Here is a 22,442-nt window from a genome sequence, read left to right as displayed (position 1 = left end):
TTATCCACCACACAAAATGTTAGATTCTTATAACTTTTGTCGCATGAGTCAAAGAAAGCAAGATGCTACATCAATTGCGCGCGCTTCTAATACAAAAGGCGTCGAGTCGGCGGTGTTATCAGTGCGATCGATGAACGTGTCGTCGTGCTCGTTTGAAAATGCGACACAATTATCTATCTTAGCATCTAGCGACTCTCGAACGAATACCAACTCAGCCAGCGTCCGTTCGGTAGTAATTGAGCTGAGTGTCGCGTGAACCAAACGTTCGATATTCATTATGCAAGCGAGCAATGAAAATATTCGACGTTCTAAACTTGAGCAATAAACGGTATTTTCATTCTCATCAATGGAAACAAATGCATCATTATTGACCGTTACTCGATAATCGGGAATTCCATCTGCAGCAAGCAACGATTTTTCGAGCGCCTGTTCGTCACAGCAGGTGTATAATGTACCCGTATGAACATTAAACAACGCACCGAACGGTACGCTGCCTCGTCCATCGTTAACGGTTGACGGTGGTGGTAAAATGTGCGTGACGTTTCTCACCACATCATAGAAATACGAAAAATACATAGAAATGCATGGCAAAATTCGACGATCGCTCAGGACGCAATGTCGATCGGTAGCATCGACGCACAAATCGCGAGGATCGGTGCATCGGTGCGGTACCGAAAGCGGAGGTTCATCGTTCGACTCGACCGAATTGTTCGCTGCATAATCCGAGGACGATGCGAATCGAAAGGTCTCTTCCAAAAAGACAAATCTTGCTAGCAATTGTCGATCGTGATCATCCATAGCATCGCATGTTACTCGTGTCTGACGTAACATATGATCGACCGGTTGTCGTTGATATTCGATCGAACAACACTTTCCCGGTACGAAACGGTGTTGCATCTTTAGACGCCATCGTATACCGCTTGACATTTTTCGCAATATCAATACTTAAACATTAATGGTATTGTGCAAATTGAGTCAACGAATACGTACTTTGGTCAATAACAAAATCGTGTATCTCGAATCTAAATTTATCGTGGATCGATATGAATCGCATAAAAATAATTTGTTTTATCGCGATAGCCATCGTCACAAATAAGATCATTGCAATCGTCGCTTTATCAACATGTGCTGGCAGTCCGAAACCGACATGCGTCCTTTTTGGCAAGAGGTGCAAACACGCCGATTGTACGAAAGTAATGATATTGAACGATTGACCGAGGATATGAAATTATTCACAACTGCCAATCGGGACTATGATTCGTTGGCTGAATCCTCGAAGCATAACGTACAGTTGAAACGATGCGAATGGTCAACGCATTCGAACGATCTTGCTCTTCGATCTTTCGTCGCCAGTAACTTGAATAGTCTCGAACGCTTGATCTTTTTCATTTTTGAAAACAATTTCATCATATGGACACTAGCTTCGACAACGACCGCACCACCATCGACCGCAACGTGCTTTACACCATTGCTGCGCCAACAGCAATGGAATAGAAAAAAAAATACTTTGGTGACTTGGTGCATGAGAGGTAATAAAGAAAAACAACTTGCTGCGTAAAGAACGCTTTGTATTGTTACAGGCAATGTTCCAACAATTAACAGATACTCGCATTAGTTGTTCAAGTCATCACAAAACTATTTGTATGGACAATTCGTTGCGTTCGAGCCATTGTCGCCAGAAATCAAGTCGCAACGGCGCGTTGTCGTCGAATAACGCATCAATGGTATCCGATCGGGCTGCGCTATCATCGGCAACCAATCGAGATGAGCATCGCGCAGAATGCGATCAAACGTTGCCGAATTGGTGTATGTGTTTTGATTCATCAATCGGTTGCTCGCATCGCAACGTTTCAAGCCCTCGACCAATTGTAAAAAATATACGGCTAATCGTCTAATAATTTTGTGATAGTGCAATTTATCACAATCCGCGCGAAAATCTCGCAAAAGACAAAAATTCGTGGCATTTGGATCGAGACTGTTCAGCGAGAACACGCAGCGTACCCGATCGCCCGGACTGTAACCATACCGTTCAATAGTATTCTGAATAAACGCGGCCCACCGATCACCGTGCACGGATTCAACGCCAAGTTGAACGCAAAGGACTCGACGCCGTGTTTGATTCTATATTTGTCCAGAAAAGCGAACATGGAAGAAAAGAAGGCCCGTTGATCGTCTATGATTATGCGACAGTTGGCTCGATTTTGATACGCTAAAATCGCGGCGACATTGCGCTGTAATATGGCGACGGTGTATTTGACAAATTCTTGAGCATTTTTTTCGAATCCCTTGGTGACAAAACGACCGTTAGTCGCATCGAGAGTTTTCCATTATTTTTTCTTTCCCATAATGCTGCACGTTTCCACACCAGAATCCTCCAGATCTATAGCTATCAACGGGCACTCGTAACGACGAAATGTGCTGTTTATCGTACGTACTGTCAAAGATTCGTACGCACGTTGTTCGATCGCGGATATAGCGCAAAAATTCTCCGATTCGTCACTAGTTTCCGTAACATTCGATGATCCTGTTTGCCTGTTCGATCTAGAGAGGCACAGTACCAGTCCATCGGTATCGCGGTACACAACATTATAACGAATGTCTGACGCGTTCCGAACGATTTCAGTTTCATCGGGTACAATATCGCGAGCAATCTTGACGGCTGCGTCCACTCGAGACGTGACTATCGCCGGTAAAGCCACTTCGCAAATCCACGTAGTTTCGTGAAACATTTTGCGCGATAATAGTGTTACCGCAGCAGCCACTTGCGGCGAGTACACCACGCTATGTCGATAGCTCAGATAACCGTACATTGAATTGGCGACAACTTTGAACATTTTCTCTTTGCACGCGAAAACGCGACGTTGGAACACGTCGCTAGTCTCGCGCACCATTCGCTTGTATCGTTGACGCATACGCAGATAATGTGTCCAGAGCGGACATATGATCGGACGGTCGCGATTGATCGTCGCAGCGCGACAAACTACGAGAATTCTGGGTTTTGAGACATCTTCGCTCGAATCGATCATTTCGCGCACATTGGAAAATTCGACACCTTCGTACCAGCCACCGTGGTCGCGCAATACCGCTGACGCCAACGAGTTTCTCCCGCGAATAATGTAATTCGACATGTCAAGCGCGCGATTAGTCCCGATCGACGATGGAATCGTCAAATGATCAATGTTCTTGCGCCATTTCGATTCGACAGGCTCGTAATCGAAACAACGAATCAAACTGGTCCGTATGCCATCGTTCAGAAACGCGGTATCGTGATTGTACAACGCCAACAAATGCGCGCTCGTTACCACGTACACCGTTTCCATGGATAATTCGTATTGACAGCCAATCGACGGATAGAACGATGCAAAGTTTACGCAAATGGGCCGCCTGAAACAAAGAGAGAAAAGATAATATGGGAGCGATGTATATTTCGCTCGTGATATCACGGACCCCACGTGACGTCACACTCCGAGCAATGAGTTCCCCGCTTTCCCGCACCCCCTCAGCACTTCTGAGTTAGAATTCCCCTAGGCTCACTGAACCGGCAGTGCAACGCTCGACTCCGAGACGCTCGACTCCGAGACGCTCGATTCCGAGACGCCCGATTCCGAGACGCTCGACTACGAGACGCTCGACTCCGAGATGCTCGACTCCGAGACGCTCGACTCCGAGACGCTCGACTCCGAGACGCGAGTGCACAGTTGTACAGTTGTACAGTTGTACAGTTGTACATATGCACAAATGCACAAATGAACAATTGTACAGTAGTAACGTTCCCCTGTACGTAATACGGAGCAGTCAGAGGTACAATAGGACCAGGAACGCCACTGCTCCGTACTACGTACTGCACAATAGTACCGGCCGCGCGACGGAACGCCTCGTTATATACATTTTACCCCCTCCATACCAGACCTTTTTGTACAAAAAGTGGGAGTATGATAAAAGTCGTTTATTGGTCGATCTGTTTTTTTTATGATGTATGCGCACGTACGGGCACACGTGAAGCATAATACTCACGCATAATGATTTGGCATCGCCGAGTTTATGCCGCCAATGTACAACTTGCCGTCATCTATGCGCATCAGGTTCAGTTGATCGTATATCGACGGCAAACAAATCGCAGCAGCGGCGCCGAACGACGAAGAGCTGATGGTGGTGGACGCGACAGTTTCGCCGCGCAGCCATTGACCGAAAGTGTATGGTGACGTCGGTATCACCAAGGCCCGTAGTTGTCCGTGAAAGTCGCGCTTTTTCGCGACTTCGACGCTCAGCGCCGAGATTCGCGACTGCATCGAGAACATTGCGTCGAGATCGTTGCATCTGAACGGCAATACCACGCCGTGTTGAAACGCACGTACGGCGAACGCGTTCGGCAAGAGTCTGCTGTTACCGGAGTGCGACGAATCGAGCAACGTGGCGTAAAAGTGACGCGCGTACAACGCGATCGCCGGCAGGAGCGATAGATTTTGTGCCAAGTGATACACGGTCGTGCAATCCTGAAGATTGTACAACGACACGCGCAACATGTTGACGCCACGATCAATGTTCGGCGAATCGAACGCCGCTCTCGAATCGAACACCTCGTTACCGCCGTCTCCATCAAAGTACAGTCGACGGATCGTCACCGCATCAAAGTTCATCTTCTCACGACGCGAGCGCTCGGTCAATGAGCGCTCGCTTGCGTCGTTCGCGCCAAAGCGATACGTGTTTCAGCGCGATCGAACCTACCTGCGCGAGATAGCGCGCTTTCACGTGCGACATAACATCCAGAATCAATTGCATCGCCGCGAATCGTGGTTCTCGGTGCATAGAAAGCGCGCGAAACGCGCAATCGTACATACCGTGATACAACGCGCGATTAACCATGAACGAATAATCGTAGTCCCAACTGTTGTATCCGAGCAGCACGCAAGCGATTCGCTCAGCGTCCGCGGGATCGTACAATTTGTAGAGATTCACGAAGAACTCGTTGTTCGACAGTATCTCGAAAGCCTTCAGCAGCAACGCTCGTTCGTCTCGGTAAAATTGACACTCTGTACGCCTCGCCGCGATCGTTCACCGCGTACAAGTTCCATTCGTCGGCCAAATTCCATTCGCCGTAAGCCGCCCGATCGATCTCGTCCAGTGCGGATAAGCGTCGCGCCGCGGCTCCACTAATGCTCAATAGCTCGCGCAGACCGGGATCGCTCGGACTGAACACCGCGAAACGATGTCGGCAGCCGAGCAAGAGTCTCTTCGCGGCGGCACGATCCGTCAGACCGTATTGCTCGAGACGCGTCCACGTTCGATCGGGCAATCCCTGCGATAGTACGTAATCGACCACGCAGTGACGGTGCGGACAGTCAACGTCGGATCGATCGGACACGGCGTCCTCCGAGAACGGCGATCGACCGTGTTCTCCGACAACGACTAAACTGTCGTTTGGCCGTGCACGGTTGCGATCCGGTGTCCACTCAGAGGCAGGTATGGTGTCCCTCGGCGATGTCGTATACGCCTGTAAAACAATCGAAAGCAATGACAGGCATATACGCATACGCATATGGGCGTACTGTACAGCGCGAGAGAAGCGAAGAAGGAGAATGGTGGGAGACGTTCCGAAGTTGCATCCTTTTCGCACGTCGCACGATTGAGAGAGAAAGCATTAGCAGACGTGGTACGGTTAATGGTGTCCTCAATAGCTCTCTTACTCTACGCTTGAATGCAAGGAATATGAGTGAGACAGCTATAGATACACCGCGCTGTCTCTATAGGTGTCTCGCTCGCTCTAATAGCCATGTATCGCGCTTTCCTCTTTTCTCCTTAGTAGAAATGCCGATTAAGGAGGGAATCCTGTCTGTAGGCCAGAAAAATAAGCTATTTTCACGAATTTTTTTTTCGGAAACTAAGCAGACGATTGATTTCAAACTTGATAGAAATAATAATATATATTTTATTGATAAGAATGAATTTTTATAGCGTTATATGAATAATAATAATGTAGCAAATACACAAAAAATAACGTGATGTGTTTGTACGCGCGCCGTTTCACGGTTTCTATAAAATCTCAAAATACGGTGGACTGGGACAGAAACGCAAGATAATTAATAATTATTAATTATAATAATAATTAATTAATTACTTCTGAATAATAATTAATTACTTCTGAAAAAACTGTGGGAAGGAGGGAAGGATAAATGCAACATCCTCCTTTAAATGCTATTTGAAATGTAGGCTCTGCTTTTGAAAATATGAAAAGAAATTAGGAGACTGAATAATAATAAAAATTACAGTAATAATAACGAGACGCTATACAGCATCTCCTGACACCAGAGAAAAAACCTTTTTTTTATATATAAAAGTCGATCGATCGACTTCAGCATGTAGTTACATACATATTCGAAACATGTCTATCTATCGTGTGAACTAGCGAAATTAAAAAATATTAATTTTTTATATGCACCGCGCTGTCTCTATACGTGTCTCGCTCGCTGTAATAGCCATGTATCGCGTTTTTCTCTTTTCTCCTTAGCAGATGCCGATTATTATATTATATTATTATTATATTATTATTATATTATATTATTATTATATATACTATTATAATTATATATTATTATATATTATTATTATATGCGAGGGGGAGTGAGTGGGAGAGAGTGTAAGAGGTGAGTGTGAGAGAGGAGAGTGTGAGAGAGAGAGAGAGAGTGTGAAAGAATGAGAATGTGAGAGAGGAAGTGCGAGAGAGAGGGAGAGAGTGTGAGAGAGAGTATGAGAGAGAGAGAGTGTGAAAGAATGAGAATGTGAGAGAGGAAGTGTGAGAGAGAGGGAGAGAGTGTGAGAGAGAGTATGAGAGAGAGATTGTGTGAGAAAGAGAATGAGAGAGAAAAAGAGAGAGAGAGAGTGTGTGGGAGAGAAAGAGAAAAAGAGTGTGTGAGAGAGAGTGTGTGTGAGAGAAAGAATGAGAGAGAGACAGAGAGAGAGAGAGAGAGGGAGAGAGTGATATATTATATATATTATTATATTATTATTATTATATATTAATATATATATATTATTATAATTATTATAATAATAATTATAATAATATAATAATAATAATCATTATATTTATTAATATAATTATTATAATTACATTAATAATTATAATAATTTTATTATTATTATTATTATTATTATTATGACTTTTAGTAATAAAAAAACAATAATAATAACGAGACGCTATACAGCATCTCTTAAAACTAAAGGTGTGACGCGCGAGAGCGCGCTATCGCCAAAATGCGTTCGGTCAATGATCAACCGACACGGTTATGCTCGCCATGGATACTCTGCTGCAAAATCTAGCAATTGCGCGTTGTTATCAACGCGGCGAATCTATTGGCGCTAATACGCGATATTGCGCGACCGATCGACAACGATCTATCGTACTCACTTCCGGAAACTGACGTCATCGAGTAAGAAAAAAGAACCGAAATGTTATCGATTTTTGTCACAAGCCGTAACAATGTGAATGGACAGAGTAGTGGGTGGGGGAATGATAAACGCGCGATTCGTAAAAAAAGGCGAGTGCTCCCTTCTACCACCGTTGTTACAAATCATTAAAACCCTAGACCATGTTCAACGGTGACGATATATCTATCGTAAACACTAACGCGTCGTTCAGCGCGACCGTTTTCGGAGATATTTCGCGCGCACAGCTGCCCCCGAATGAGGCGTTAGAACAGACGTTAGACAATACGCGACTAAGATTACCATTGATATTGGTGTTCGCCACTGTCGAACGAGCGAAACACTTCAACGAATCGCTGTGTCCGCGTATGAGCGCGTGGATCAGCGCGGTCGACGTTAACGACATGATATCGGCCCCGTTGTACTACAGTAACGTGCGTATAGTGCGCGACTTTTCCGCGACTTTGCAAACGGTACGCCTGGACGTCGGTGCGATCGTAGCCATCAATCGTTGTGTCACCGTCAGTGGGATCAGAGAATTTGTACGCGCCAGTAGGACCGAACGACGAGGGTATTGGCTGTTGAGTCCGCGCGGCGACGGTTCCGTTGCGGTCAACCGTGGTGAGACTTTCGATTTTTGGACCGGTGGCATCGTTCGCCATTGAAGACGCAACAAGAAACAACCGCGACAAACAGGAGCTGATCGCCACGTTCGATCGAACGGAAAGCGTCATTGACGGCAATCGATTCGTCGTGTACAGCGAACGGAGGGCGATTTTGCCGCTCTCCAAGCGCGATCATGTCTGAGTTGTTCGCGGCCAACAACGTACCAGTACCACCGCAACTCTCATCGATGCGAGAATCCGCCACGACGGAAATCGGTGTGTCGGATCGTATGTTGCAAATGATCTCGGCGCGCAGATGCGCTGACAGACGGGTGGTGTATCGCGACATCGCCGAATGGACCAAGGCTGAGATATTGCGCGAACAACTGGATCGTCGCGGCAAACGACGCGCGGCAGCAGCTGACGCCACTTTAGCCACGATGAGCAAGCAGCAACGCACCGTCGATCCAAACGCACCATTGTCATCGTCGTCGTCCACAGCTACTTTCTCGTCGCCGGAGATTGAACGATTCGCTAATATCAGCGATACGGCGCTGTTCTTCGACGAACAACGACCTACATCAACGAGCCGACAGTTACCGTCGCTTTCGCCCATCGGTAGACGAGCCACGGTGAAATCGACGACGCGTCGTTCGCGAGTCGCCGATAGCGGCGAAACAACGGTCGATAAAAGCCACAACGAGCGAGACTACGTGTTCCCGCCGAACGATTTGGCGAAAGTTCGCGAACTGCAAACCAGACAGCGCACGAGCCTGTTCAATGTCAACACTGTGGAGCGTCAAGTGAAGGAATACCGGAAGGCGATCCGTCTGTCGCGAATATTCCTGCGATTGATGCTGACGCGCACGACCGTGCCGGCGCATCGACGCATCATCGACCGATTGATCCGAATGATAAACAGATGCAACATGCCTTTGAGCGATCGTCACAATAGAATGCTGACCATCTACGTGGAGCATGTGAGTCTGTATCGAAAGATATGTCCGAGCTTTATAGACTTTCTGTTGAACTCGAACGTCATGACCGGTGTCTCGAATCGTCACAGTGGTTCATCGCGCGTTTCTCTGATGCTGTTGCATCTGATCAACGCCACACCGTCCATCACGCTGTCGCAGTTTTACTTTTACGTGTTTGGCAAAAACTTTTGCTTCGGTGAGGTGTGCAAATTCTTCCTGGTCGCTTGCAATGACATAGCCGACTCGCAGTTCACGCAACGTACTCGCTCTCTGCTGTATCGTTATCAGCGTCTCGGTGACGGTCGTTCCGCGTCGATTCTCGATAAAATGTGCATTTTGAAATGGTGTTTCCGTTACTGCTGCGCCGCGAGCCGTTGAAGACGCCGCTCGAACGAATGTACGTGACGCACGGTCGTCTGCTGCAAAACGGCGCCGATATGTGGCCGCCGATGTGCTCTACGAGAATCTGTGGTCGCGCACGAAAGTGCTTGAGATCGTGTTCGAGTATCTGTACGAGCGCGCGTCGACAACGCGCGACTCGGTCGGCCACGAGGGCGACAACAGCGATCGCTAGTCAGGCGCGCCTGAGGCTCGCGAGCTCTACGCCGAACTGCTGCGCTCTCAAGACGTGCTCGAACTGGCAAACTTTTTGCACTGGCGTTACGACGGCACGCAATATCTCGATCCGGACAGCGACATGCTCACGTGTCCGCGCAATTCGGACGCGTTCGCCAAGTATCTCGCCGCCAGGTACATTTCGCTGGTGAAGGAGCGAGTGCGTCGCGACGCCTCGGCGACACCGCTGCGCGATGAGATGACGGCGGCGGGACGAGACGGCGTCGGCGCGCGAAGTGGCGATGGCAAGGAATGGCGCGGCGCCAAATCGCGCGGCGGCTCGAAGAATTCGCACGTCGAGGTCCCGGCTTTTCGCGTCGGGTTGATCGAAGCGATAGAGCTCATTGGCAAAATGTATCACGGCAGCGCGCTAGGCGGCGTGGCCAATTCATTGGTCGGTAACAGCGGCGAAAACGCGTCCCAAGAGAGCGGCTAGACAACGTGTGCGGTCAGACGCTCAACAAATTTGTACGTTACATGGACAAGCGCACATCGCATCACATCGTGCTGAATTTCTATCTGAACAGATTCGAATTGAGCACACCCGCAATGTTGCGCACCATCACGATCAATTACGAGGACTGTAATCCGCCGCAACGTTATCGTTTCAACGAATTGACCGATCGCCAGTTGAATCGATTCGCGCATCACGTGATAGAACACGCGGGCGAATATCTCGCCATGGTGTGTTCGCGCGACGCGATAAATCATTATCTGCACTCGAACGTGGTGCCGGAACGCACAACCGGGAACACCGATGCGCTCGCCGCAACGGCGACGACTGTCGAACAACAAGGTGACGATCGCGAGAACGAGTTCGCTACTACGGTCGAGTAAGACGATACGGATGATCGCACTTCAGCAAAATCGTCGGTATTGCCGCAATTCGATCGACCGTTCGTCTGCGAGACGGCCGACTTGTTGAATCTGTTGCCGTGGTCGCTGAGCGAGCATGACGCCCGATACATTTTGCTGGAATCGCCGCCATTCGCGCGCGCATTTGCGACTATCGCGTTGAATCTGGCTCATACTTTCGGGCTTCACTTGCTGTCAAGTCGCGACGGAGTGCGACAGTTGATGCGCGTGCTTGTGGAATGACCGCCGCAACATGGCAACTCCAGCGTGCACATGACATATATGTTGTACGCTCCTCTCGGTTGCAGGTCGTTGTTACTCACGACACGCGACGAAACGTCGGTCGAGTCCAACGAATCGGCCGAACGGGTGGTCGAACGACTGGCCAGAGATTCGTCGAGAGTCAGTCGCTACTGCGCAGACGAACGCGAGAAGCGATCGCGCGCGAATGGGACGTCGCGTCAAAAGTGGCAACAATGTCTCCGCCTCGTCGTCGTCATTCGCCGACATGTCGAGCGGCAAATGCGATAATGCGAAAGCGAGTAACGAGATGTCATGACCGCTCACCGATCAGGAGATACTGATGCGCGAGCTCGAAAAGTATAAGCGCAAACTCACGCTCAGCTTTGACGACGCGAACGTGACCACGGATGCGCCGCGATCGGGCAATGACATTGCGGCGAAACGCTCGATTCGCGATCTAGTGTCCTCCTCGGTGATGTTTCACACCGTACCGCCGTCGTTCAACGACGGCGTCGCCACCGCTGCCGCCGTGAAACGTCCGGGCGGAGCGATGCGACGAAATCACGGTTGCGACAACGACGATTCTCGTGAGCGATCGTCGCGATCGGCGACAACAACGACCGGCAGTCTAGACGCTATGCGCAATTTTTGCGCGTCCTGGCGTCTGCACGAATTCGCGCTAGCTCATGCCAACGATGAGGCGCTCGTGCATTGGGTATCGTTCGCGTCTTCGTCCGTCGCCACCGAGGACGACAACGCGATTCTGGTGAACGTTGCGGCGGCGTATTTGTTTCTGGTGGCGCGCGAGCGAGAACGACGCGTCGCGTTTGTTCGCCCGTCGCGTCGTCGCAAATCGAGCGACCGTGATGAGCGACTCGTTTGCGCACACGGTCTGACCGATCTGCCGGCATCGTTGCGGACCGCGCGCTCGTTGAGCGACCGCATGAACGCGTTCGCTCAATTGTCCGATCCGCGATGCTCGCTGTTTGACGAATGTCGCGTTTCGCTGTCTCGTCTGTATCCCGAGTGCCATATTCACTCGTACGACACAAACTTCCTGTCGAAGGGACTGACCACGTATGCGACGTCGAGGCCGGAGGGAAACGATGTTTCGAACGATCTAGCGTACAGTATCTGCACGGCCGTGGTCACATTGTTCATATTCGCGCGCGGCAACACCGGCGTCATTATGTTTATCTTGCGTTACATCACAGCAATTAGATTTCCCGGACAATTGATCAAAACCGTACTGCTGCTGCAAGGCACGAGCGACAGCGGCAAGAGCGAATTTGTGTCGGAGGTGTTGCGACCGGTATTCTCAAGCGTGCTCAGCGGCACACTCAGTAACGCCACGCTGAGACGGCATCAAGGACGAGGTGAATACCGATCTGATGAGCATGATGCGATCGCACATTTGCCAAGCAGATGAGCCGGAGCGCATGAACACGGAACTCTTCAAAAATCTCATCTCCAGCACCATGATGAAGAGTCGATACTTTCATCAGCAACAGACGCAGTATCTGTGAAATGTGGCCAAAATAGTGCTCACGGTGAACGACGCGATATCACTGCGCAGCGATGCGGGAGTGATTACCCGATTGAAATTTTGTCTGCGCATGCTGCACCGTTTCAAACCGCTGCACAGCCGACATCTCGACACCTCGGTGGATTTCGTCAAGACTTACGCCACTCCGAGCGTCTCCTATCAATTCGCTACGCGATGCTTCGTGCGCGGTGTAAATTATCAGGAGTTTCGCACCGATCTATTTCTCACGATGGAACACTACGGCATGGATATGTGCACCTACAACGACGCCACGTACGCGTTGTACGACGCGATCGCGTCGCGCCAAGCCGAGGTGGCGTGACTGATAGAACGCGCCGAATTGAACTTGAATGCGACGACGAAAGCGCATCTGAACACCGGGGCGCAGGATTGGCACTCTTTCGACGAATGCTGGCCTTGCACTTGAGCGATCGCGTAATCAAGATGTACGATCGCGCGAATTCGCTCGTCGAGGACGATGACTCGTCGTCACAATCGTTCGCCTCTGAATGCGAGCCGGATGCGGACGATGAGCGAGCGAGCGCGACAGCGGAATCGTCGTCGACGATTGCGCCGCAACTCGACAGTCACATACCGAATGTGATTTCCGAGTTTTCGGACTCTATCGCCGCCGCGGACGATCGTTCCGCGTATGACGATGAAATCGCTCTGCGGCGCGATGCTCGAATACGCAGACGGTCGGTGCGAGTATTTCACGACACTACCGGCGACAAACTCGACGATCCGATTATTATAGACGAATTGCCGGAGACGATGATACGCGATGCTCGAAATCTGCACGTCATGATTGACCCGTTTGAATTGTTGCTGCAACGTTATCGTATTCGCGAGGACTTTACCGTGACTATGCGCGACACCGATCTGTATCGATTTCTGCACGAATTTGTCGAAGAAACCGGTTACATCGTGTCTCGAGCCAACTTTCGTGACATAGTGATCAAGATCAAGGAGCGTATCAAAACGGATTATCTGAACGCTTTCGACGACAAGCGGCACGTGTTTCATTTGACATTCGCTCAGCGTTAACGACCGCGGACGTCCGCCGCCGCATTGTCGAGCCACGACTTAACAACTGCGAAGAATCGGCGATATTTTTTCGCGCGTCGGTCGAAGAACCGCAGCGCGACTCGAGAGTGACATTTTTCTTCGCGAATAGGGGGAAACGTTCGGGGAGAGAGTGCAATCCGTCCGCTCGGGTATAAAACACCGTGCGCAGAACCGACAAAATGAAACAGTCCGGCAATAACGCGATAACGATGGATTTTTCGACGACGATCGATTCGTTGGTAGCCGCGAGCGAGCGTCAGCAATCGCGAAACATGCCGTCGTTATTTCCAAACGAGTCGATTTATCATCAGAATGATCAAATCATCGACGACGAGTTGACCGCTCAACTCATTCGCGAGGGCTACGACGTGAAAAACGCGGTGGAGACGCTAAACATGTTGCGCGATCGTAACGTCGGCACAATGGTCGATTCTTCCGCATCGTTGTCAACGGTAGGCGGCAGCGGTGCGACATCCATGAATACACACGCTACTATCGCGCAACATTATCGATCGACCGATGGTTCCAACAACAGCAACAGTAACGACAACGGCGCTCAGGCTCCAGCATCGTCTTCGTCAGCAGCGAACGCGAGGAAACAACGCGCCGTTTCGCAGGCGCGTTGTTTCCTGAATGGTCGAGGAGTCAAAATCGCCATCCCAGAGGAGACGTTCGAGCGCAAGAACGATTCCAGCGGTCAGAGTAACGAAACGCTGCTCGTTCACGACCGACAGCGAACGGTATCGTCGATCACTTATCGAGCAAACACGACGAAACAGTTGTTTCGCGAATCGTTTCACGATTTCGTCAGATTTACAAATACGTACAACGTGCTGCCGACCGACGCACAAATGCATTCGGCCGATCTGCTCAGACAGTCGTTGACGCTCGACGAAGCGAATCTGTGCTCCGGTCGTACACTTATGCGGCGCAATATGCACGATCAATTTCACATGATATGCCAGGGTGCTGACGTCAATCCAGATCGCGCAAAACGAAAACTACTCGCAGTTTTGAGCGCTTTTGGCACGTATGGTAATATTGCTGACATCACGGACAAATTGATGATTCGGTTCATCGATTATTGGTACGAATACGTGGACGAATTCCAAAATGAAAGCTCCGGCAAATGGACACGTCTGATTTCGCGAACATTGTGCGAAATCGCAGAGTGGACGAATCGCTCGGTCTATGTGTTATATGTGCGCGGCTCAGTTTTTGCGATCCAATTGCATCGGTATATTGTGTCCGAAATTGTTTCCTGCGTCGACGTCGCACGAAGAGGAGAACGAAACGCGCGACAATGTCGACGAACCGGCGGCCGCAGAGGGGACGGCTCGTGGCGGCGTAAAGAAGCGAAGGATTCATCAACCGCGCAACGACCGAGGAGTTAAACGACCTGCTCCGAGGAGAAACAAAGGTCCGACTGTAATGCCGAATCAATCGACAATGACGACTGCCGTCGATCATTACGACGCGAATGTCAAACGGCGACAACCTTTGCCCACTGGCGTTTGAGTCGGTCTTAAGAGAATAACCAACACTGTCGGCGCTTCTCGAGCATCGTCGTCACCGCAGCGTACGTTGGTCGCCGAACCGTCGCACCCAGCCAAAAAATCGCCACCGACGAGAGGCAATCGCGATCCTCGTTTATCGGCTCGCGAACGCTCGAGCGAACATTTCGCTACCGATAACGAGGACGCAGATTACTATTCGGACAAACCGGCCGATTATTAGGAGGATAACGACGACTACGAGGACGATGCTGTCTCGTATCGCGGCGATAACGAACACTGTCGAGATCAACGAATAAAAAAATAATATTCAGCGATAACGCGTGCGATGTGCGATTGTCCGTAATTTGTACCGAATGTATTTTATTTTATGCCAGTGAGTATCGACCGTACTACCGAGATCAAGCACACGATCGAAACAGATCCGAGAGCCGGAACGATTGGTTGCGCGTTGCCGCGCCTAGGCGACACGACTCATTACGCGCGATGCGGTTTGTTTCAATTGGATTTGGACTCGCCCAATCTTGTGTATCACAATCGAACATTTGAGGCGGTATTGCGCAACGATGGTCGTTTTATCAGATTGCAAATAACCGATCGAACGCACAAACAAGAATGTATCGAATCGAACGTTTGGTCTCGTTGCGCGCATACCGCACGAGCGTTGTCCTTTCTCGAAAACATTGTAAATTGGCATATTCGCATACGCTCAATGTGGATGACCGATGAAAAAGACTTGTGTAACAATAATAAACATGTATCGTTATCAGAGTAGCCTAATTTTTTCATCTCCTAATCAGTACACTGAAATTACGTAATGTGTTTACTCTCGCTCAAGTGTTTACTATTTTTCTCAACGGGCAAAAAATATTATCGCCCGTCACTCTCATCTGAACGAATGATCGGAGTACTACTTGAGCTTATCGCGTTTCGTCAGTCGAAAGTTCTCTAGCGCTCAAAAAAATTGTTTTCCTCGTCATTCTCATCTGAGCGAATGATATAGTACCACTCGAGCTTATCGCGTTTCGTCAATCGAAAGTTATCTAACACTCTAAAAAAATTGTTTTTCCTCGTACGCACATGCGTATTTACTATTTGTTAAATCATTTGATAACTGAGCTTATCTTTGCGCAATTGCACTATTTTTTATGATAACGCAATAGAAGTGGCCGAAATGTTTATCTGCACCGATAGATCAAGACCACTTTAGACATTCCTCGTGATAACGAAACGGTATATATCACAATGGCGAGCGAAGGCATCGCTCATTCCTTCACCGATCTCGCACTCCGCATCATCTCTTACATACCTTTCGACAAATGTCGCAATTTGTTTGCACGGTAAGACATACATATCATTATACACAATAGCGAGATTGTTTACCAAATAACCATTTGTACATTTTTCAGATGTACGAAATTTCGAGTTGCGAGATAACGTCTACTACCACGGACATTTCACTACCAGTGACAATAAACGAACAACGTTCCAACTATTGGATATACCAATATGAAATTAGTCAATTATTTGGCCATGTAGACAATTAATCGAAGCGGCAAAGCAGAACGAGGAGCTTGAGCGGGATGAAGCGGCGGAGCAGAACGAGGAGCTTGAGCCGGACGAAACGGCAAAGCAGGACGAGGAGTCTGAGCCGGACGAAACGGCAGAGCAGGACGAGGAGTCTGACCCGGACGAAACGGCAAAGCAGGATGAAATCGTCGATGTGGTGACTGTGAACGACGAGGATGACGAGATCATCGACGATGTAATAACTATGGACGATAATGTCAAGGATGTAAAAACGGTCGACGATGTAATAGCGGTCGACGATGATGACGATGTTATGGTTGTACAATATATCGATAAGAATGTACGTAAACGTAATGTAAATGTAACTATAGATGCGAATAAAAATATAGAAATTAACACGCGAAACCACAAAAAGCCAAAATTACAATTGTATGAGGGAGCCGATGGTTTTGTAATTCAAATAAAATACGATTGAATGTTATGTCGCAACATTTATTTAGCGAACCTACACCTCATTACAATTAATGCGCTGTACAAATGGTCTATCGCAAAATTAGACTGTGCGAGACATTAACATCGCTGCGGGCGATGGCACCGCTCGATCGAACAGAGCCCCGTACGCTCGTTGATATCCTATCCCGGCGACGCCCAGATCCGACTCGGCTCGCTCCACGCCGCATATACGGCGCTTGTCGAGCAATCTGCGAGCCTGCGACACGGTCATCCACGATTCTATGCAGGGTTCGCCATCGTCGCGAATAACGCTCTGCAGCGTGCGAGCGTCGAATGCGTCGGTGTTACCGGTGCGCTCATCGGGCACATACGCGCGCAATCGTTCGTCGTATCGCGCGGTATCGCCGCACTCGCAAGTGTTCTCCTCGAAATTCGGCACGATGCTCTCGTCCGCGTGTGGAATCAGAGACGCGCAAGTGTTGCGCAGCAGAAACAATCGATCGAACGGCGCGGCGACGTAATCATTGTCGTGCTCGTCGCGCATACCCGGTGGACACACGAATCGAAAGCCCGCGTTGTTCGGTAACGGTTCATCGATCGAGTCAAACGCCAGGGTCGAGTCGACGTGATCGATTCAGATTTTGCCGGTGGCGCGATCCAACAGTCGACCGTTGCATACTACGATACGATTGCCACCTTCACCGGCGAAGGCTCGCGTCTGCGGTATACAACGCCAGCCGATCGAGCCGTACACCGCGATACTGGTGTTCTCGTTGCACATTGCGGCGTCTATCGGCAAACAATATCCGCCTGCGCGTGCAACACGTCCATTGAGTATCGCGCCCAATCGATCATAATATCCCTCCCTAATGTAACAGTACTACACAGTGGTTACTCATTACTTCTTGAAAAACTTGCTATTACTAATACTGGTTCTGAAAAATTAATTGTTACCATTATTGTTATTTAATAGGTAGTTAATTACTGTAGAAAGTAATAAGCTGATGCCGTTTTCATCAAATTATGAAGATCCTTTTCTTGACAGTTCGATGTTACTTATCTCATGCACATGTATTCTACATGTATTCATAAGTTAACCACAACAGTTTCAGTTTTATTTATTACAGTTACCTAAAAATATAATTTTGTTATTGTTACAGTTGCATTTTTGTTAACCACAAATGTTTCATTCATATTAATTATATATATATACTACTTATATTTATTCTATACTTTATATGCTATTTATATATTATATCTTATCTATTAGGTTGTTCGGAAAGTTCGTTTCAAATTTCGCGCGCTCCACATTTCTGTAATCAGTCTTCTGTAGTCAATCTCCACATGTAATCAGTAAGAACGAGGGCGCTCTAAACGATTTTGTTTGTCAACAAACATTCCCGGATCTATGAGCCCGCTAAGGAAACTTCGCAGATCTTCCTAAGTGCAACTATTTCGTCAGAAATCAGTTTGAGAAATGGAGAACCAAAAAGTCCATTTTCGTCATGTGATGCTGTATTACTTTAAACATGGCTTCACGGCTTCGCAGACCCTGAATGAGATGTTCTCAGTATATGGAGATGCCTGCGTCACTCACCAGACAGTTCGAAAATGGTATCGAAGATTCGAAGCTGGCGATTTCAACATGGAAGATCAAGCTCGCTCAGGCCGGCCTCAGGAGGTTGATGAAACGCTTCTTATGGATCTCGTGCACGAAAATCCTCGAGTGACAGTTAGAGAACTCGCCGACACTCTGCACAAGTCTGTTTCCACCGTGCATGATCATCTGAAGAAGCTAGGATTCTCAAGTGGACTGGATGTGTGGATGCCACACGAAATGAATGAACGGCAATTGCTGGAATGTGTGAACGTCTGCGATATACTGCTTCAACGGCACCAAAAAGAACCGTTCTTGAAGAGGATCATAACAGGCGATGAAAGTTAAATCCTATACAATTATGTTAGCCGCAAGAGGTCGTGGGGAACCAGCGACGCGTCTACGCAAACAGTGGCCAAGCCGGGGCTTCACGCGAAAAAAGTTATTCTGAGTATCTGGTGGGATTTTAAGGGCGTGGTATATTATGAGCTTCTTCAACCAAACGAAACCATCAACGCGGCGAAGTACAGCCTTCAACTGAATGAACTGAAGATTGCCATCGCACGGAAGCGCCCTGAATTGGCCAACAGACGTGGAATTGTTTTCCATCATGATAACGCCAGACCTCACGTCGCAATGTCTATCCGTAGGAAGCTGTTAGACTTCGAATGGGACGTTCTTCCTCATCCTCCATATTCTTCCGACTTTGCCCCATCTGACTACTATCTATTTCTTTCTTTAAAAAATTTTCTTCAGGGCAAGAAATTCGAGTCTTTGAAAGTCCTCAAAAGTCATCTTGATAAATTCTTCGCCAATAAGAAACCTTTATTTTGGAGCAAAGGCATCATGCAGCTTCCTGAAAGATGGGCCAAGGTCGTTGAACAAAACGGTACATATTTGCTTCAATAAAGTTCCTCTTTGTGTAAAATATTGCGCTCTTAATTTATTTCAAAAATTTGGAACGAACTTTCCGAACAACCTAATATATATTATTTATATACTATTTATTCTCTTACTTATTTATATACTTTCCTGTCTTTCTGTCTTAGTCCCTTTCTCATATCTCTTTCATTTACTCTTACTTTCTTTATCTCTTTTCCGTTACTTGTATTCTGTTTTTTTCTCTTTCTCTTCTCCTTCTGTTCCTGTGCTTTCTCTTTTATGTTTGAACTATAAAAAGAATAAATTACACAAAGTATACAAATTCTTTTTCTTTATACATTTTATGTGTATTCAACGATATTAATACATATCTGATATAATCCTTCTTCCTCCAAAGTTTTTCACTTCAGAATTATCACGGCAAATACACCTCACAACTAATATTCCTTAAATTACCTGAGTGATAACAAGTAGTTTTTGCAAAAATTAGCAATGGTGATAGCAAGTTTTTCAATAAATAATAAGTAACCATTGCGATTAGAAGGTTAGCAGGTTAGAATTAGATTAGAAGATTAGAAGTCATTTTTTATCTATAATTACTTAGTACAGACATTAATCACTTTACATGCAACTGTAGTAGCAACAGAATTATATTTCTTAGATAATAGTAATAAATATAACTGTATCTTTTGTGGTTAACTTCTGAATGTAAAATATATCCGCATGTGATAAAAGGCACCGATCTGTCAAAAACAAGGTTTTCAAAACTTGGTAAAATCGGTATCAATTCGAGTGTATGAAGTTGGCACCCCGTTTTTCGAAATTTATAATTTTGAAAGTTGTTCCAAATTGTTCTGACTTTATATTACATTGTTCCAAAGTGATATTGCTTCATTCCAAACGGTTTTCGAATAAAACAGAAAAATTGATTTTTTGAGCTGACACCGCTTTTTTCGAGTATCGGACATTTCGATACCGCTGTAGATTGTTCTAGTTGTTCCAAACATTGTTCCAAAAGGACAAATCCATAAGTTGAATTATAAGTCCAAAAAGTGAAAAAAAGTTTTTTGATAGTCTACCGGACCAAGAGTAAACTTATACTAACTTTCTTGTTCCAATCGAGCTGTTTTTGTTCTGAATTGTTCTAGGCTTAAAAATTATAGTTTCAAAGTATAAATCTCGTATTACTATCAGTTCTCCCAAAATTCGAAAAAAACTGATTTTGTTTGGAACAATGTTTGGAACAACTAAAACAATCTATAGCGGTATCAAAATGTTCGATTTTCGAAACAAGGGGTGCCAGCACAAAAAATCATTTTTTTGTTTTATTCGGAAACCGTCTGGAATGAAGCAATAATACTTTGGAACAGTGTAATACAAAGTCAGAACCAACAATTTGGAACAACTTCCAAAGTTATAAATTTCGAAAAACGGGGTGCCAACTTTATACACCCTATCAACTCAAAACTTGCTATAATAATTTATTAGTCTTTAAATTACCAGAGTGGTAACAAGTCGTTCTTGCAGAATTAGTAATGATGATAGCAAGTTTTTCAATAGACTAAGTAACTACTGCGTAGTGTTGTTTCGTTACAAGGTTGGAAGTTATTTTTTGTCTGAAATTATTTAGTAATAACATTAATCACTTTAAGTGCAACTGTAACAGTAACATAATTACATTTTGAGATAATAGTAATAAATATAACTGAAACTTTTGTGGTTAACTTGTGAATACATGTGGAATACATATTCATGAGATAAGCGACACCAAATTGTCAAGAAAAGTTTTCAAAACTTGATAAAACGGTACTAACTCAGTATTTTCTACATAATTCATTACTTTTTAAATAACAATAATGGTAAGAGATAGTTTTCAGAATTAATAGTAATAATAGCAAGTTGTTCAATAAATAATGAGTAAGCATTGCATAGTGCTATGTTTAAAGTGTGTTAATGTTTTTTTCAATGGTTTTTTGTGCATAAAGTAAGCTATGTTGACCTATCAAGAATAAGATTTTCAAAACTTGCTATCACTACTACTAATTCTGCAACAATTACTAGTTACCACTCTAGTAATTTAAAGAGTAATGAATTATTATAGAAAGAGTTGGTACTGTTTTATCAAATTTTGAAGACCCTTGTTTCGACAGTTCGATGTTGCTTATTTCATGTATATGTATTCTGCATGTATTCACAAGTTAAACACAAAAGTTTCAATTATATTTATTACTATTATCTAAGAAATATAATTCTTTACTGTTACAGTTGCATTTAAAATGATGAATGTCTGTACTAAATAATTACAGACAAAAAATAATTTCTAACCTTCTAACCTAACAGCACTAAGCAATGGTTATTGATTATTTATTGAAAAAGAGCTATCACCACTGTTAATTCTTGCAAAAACTACTTATTACCACTCTGGTAATTTAAGGAATATAACTTTTAAAGTGATAATTTGCTGTGATAATTCTGAACTGAAAAACTTCGAAGGAAACAAGGATAATATCAGATAAGTATCAATATTGTTGAATACATATGAAATATATAAGGAAAAATAATTTGTCTGTTTTGTGTCGTTCATTCTTTTTACAGTTAAAACTTTTTACAATTAAAAGAGAAAGGAGGAAGAGAAGAAGGGAAAAACAGAAAAAGCACAGAATGCGAGAAGGAGATAGAGAAAATAAGAGTAAATAATATAAACATGAAAACAGGATTGTGAACAGGAGGATGAAGGCAGAAAAACAGGAAGGATATATAAATAAGAAAATAAATAGCATATAAATAATATATGGATAGGACATATTATAGTACATAAATAGTATATAAATTATAATAAATATGACTGAAACTTTTGTGGTTAACAAAAATGCAATTGTAACAATAACAAAATTATATTATTATATAATTACTAACAGTAATAAATGTAATTGAAATTTTTGTTGTTAACTTGTGAATACGTATAGAATACATGTACATATGGTAAGCGACATCAAATTGTCAAGAAAAGAATCTTCAAAACCTGATGAAAGCGGTACCAACTCAGTACTTTTTATAATAATTCACTACTTATTAAATAACAATAATACTAAGAAGTAGTTTTTCAAAATCAGTACTGGTAATAGTAAGTTTTTC

The sequence above is a fragment of the Harpegnathos saltator genome, unplaced genomic scaffold (genome assembly GCF_003227715.2).
Source record: "Harpegnathos saltator strain DR-91 unplaced genomic scaffold, Hsal_v8.6 scaffold14, whole genome shotgun sequence".
NCBI classification, from domain to species: domain Eukaryota; kingdom Metazoa; phylum Arthropoda; class Insecta; order Hymenoptera; family Formicidae; genus Harpegnathos; species Harpegnathos saltator.
This window is presented reverse-complemented; position numbering follows the sequence as displayed.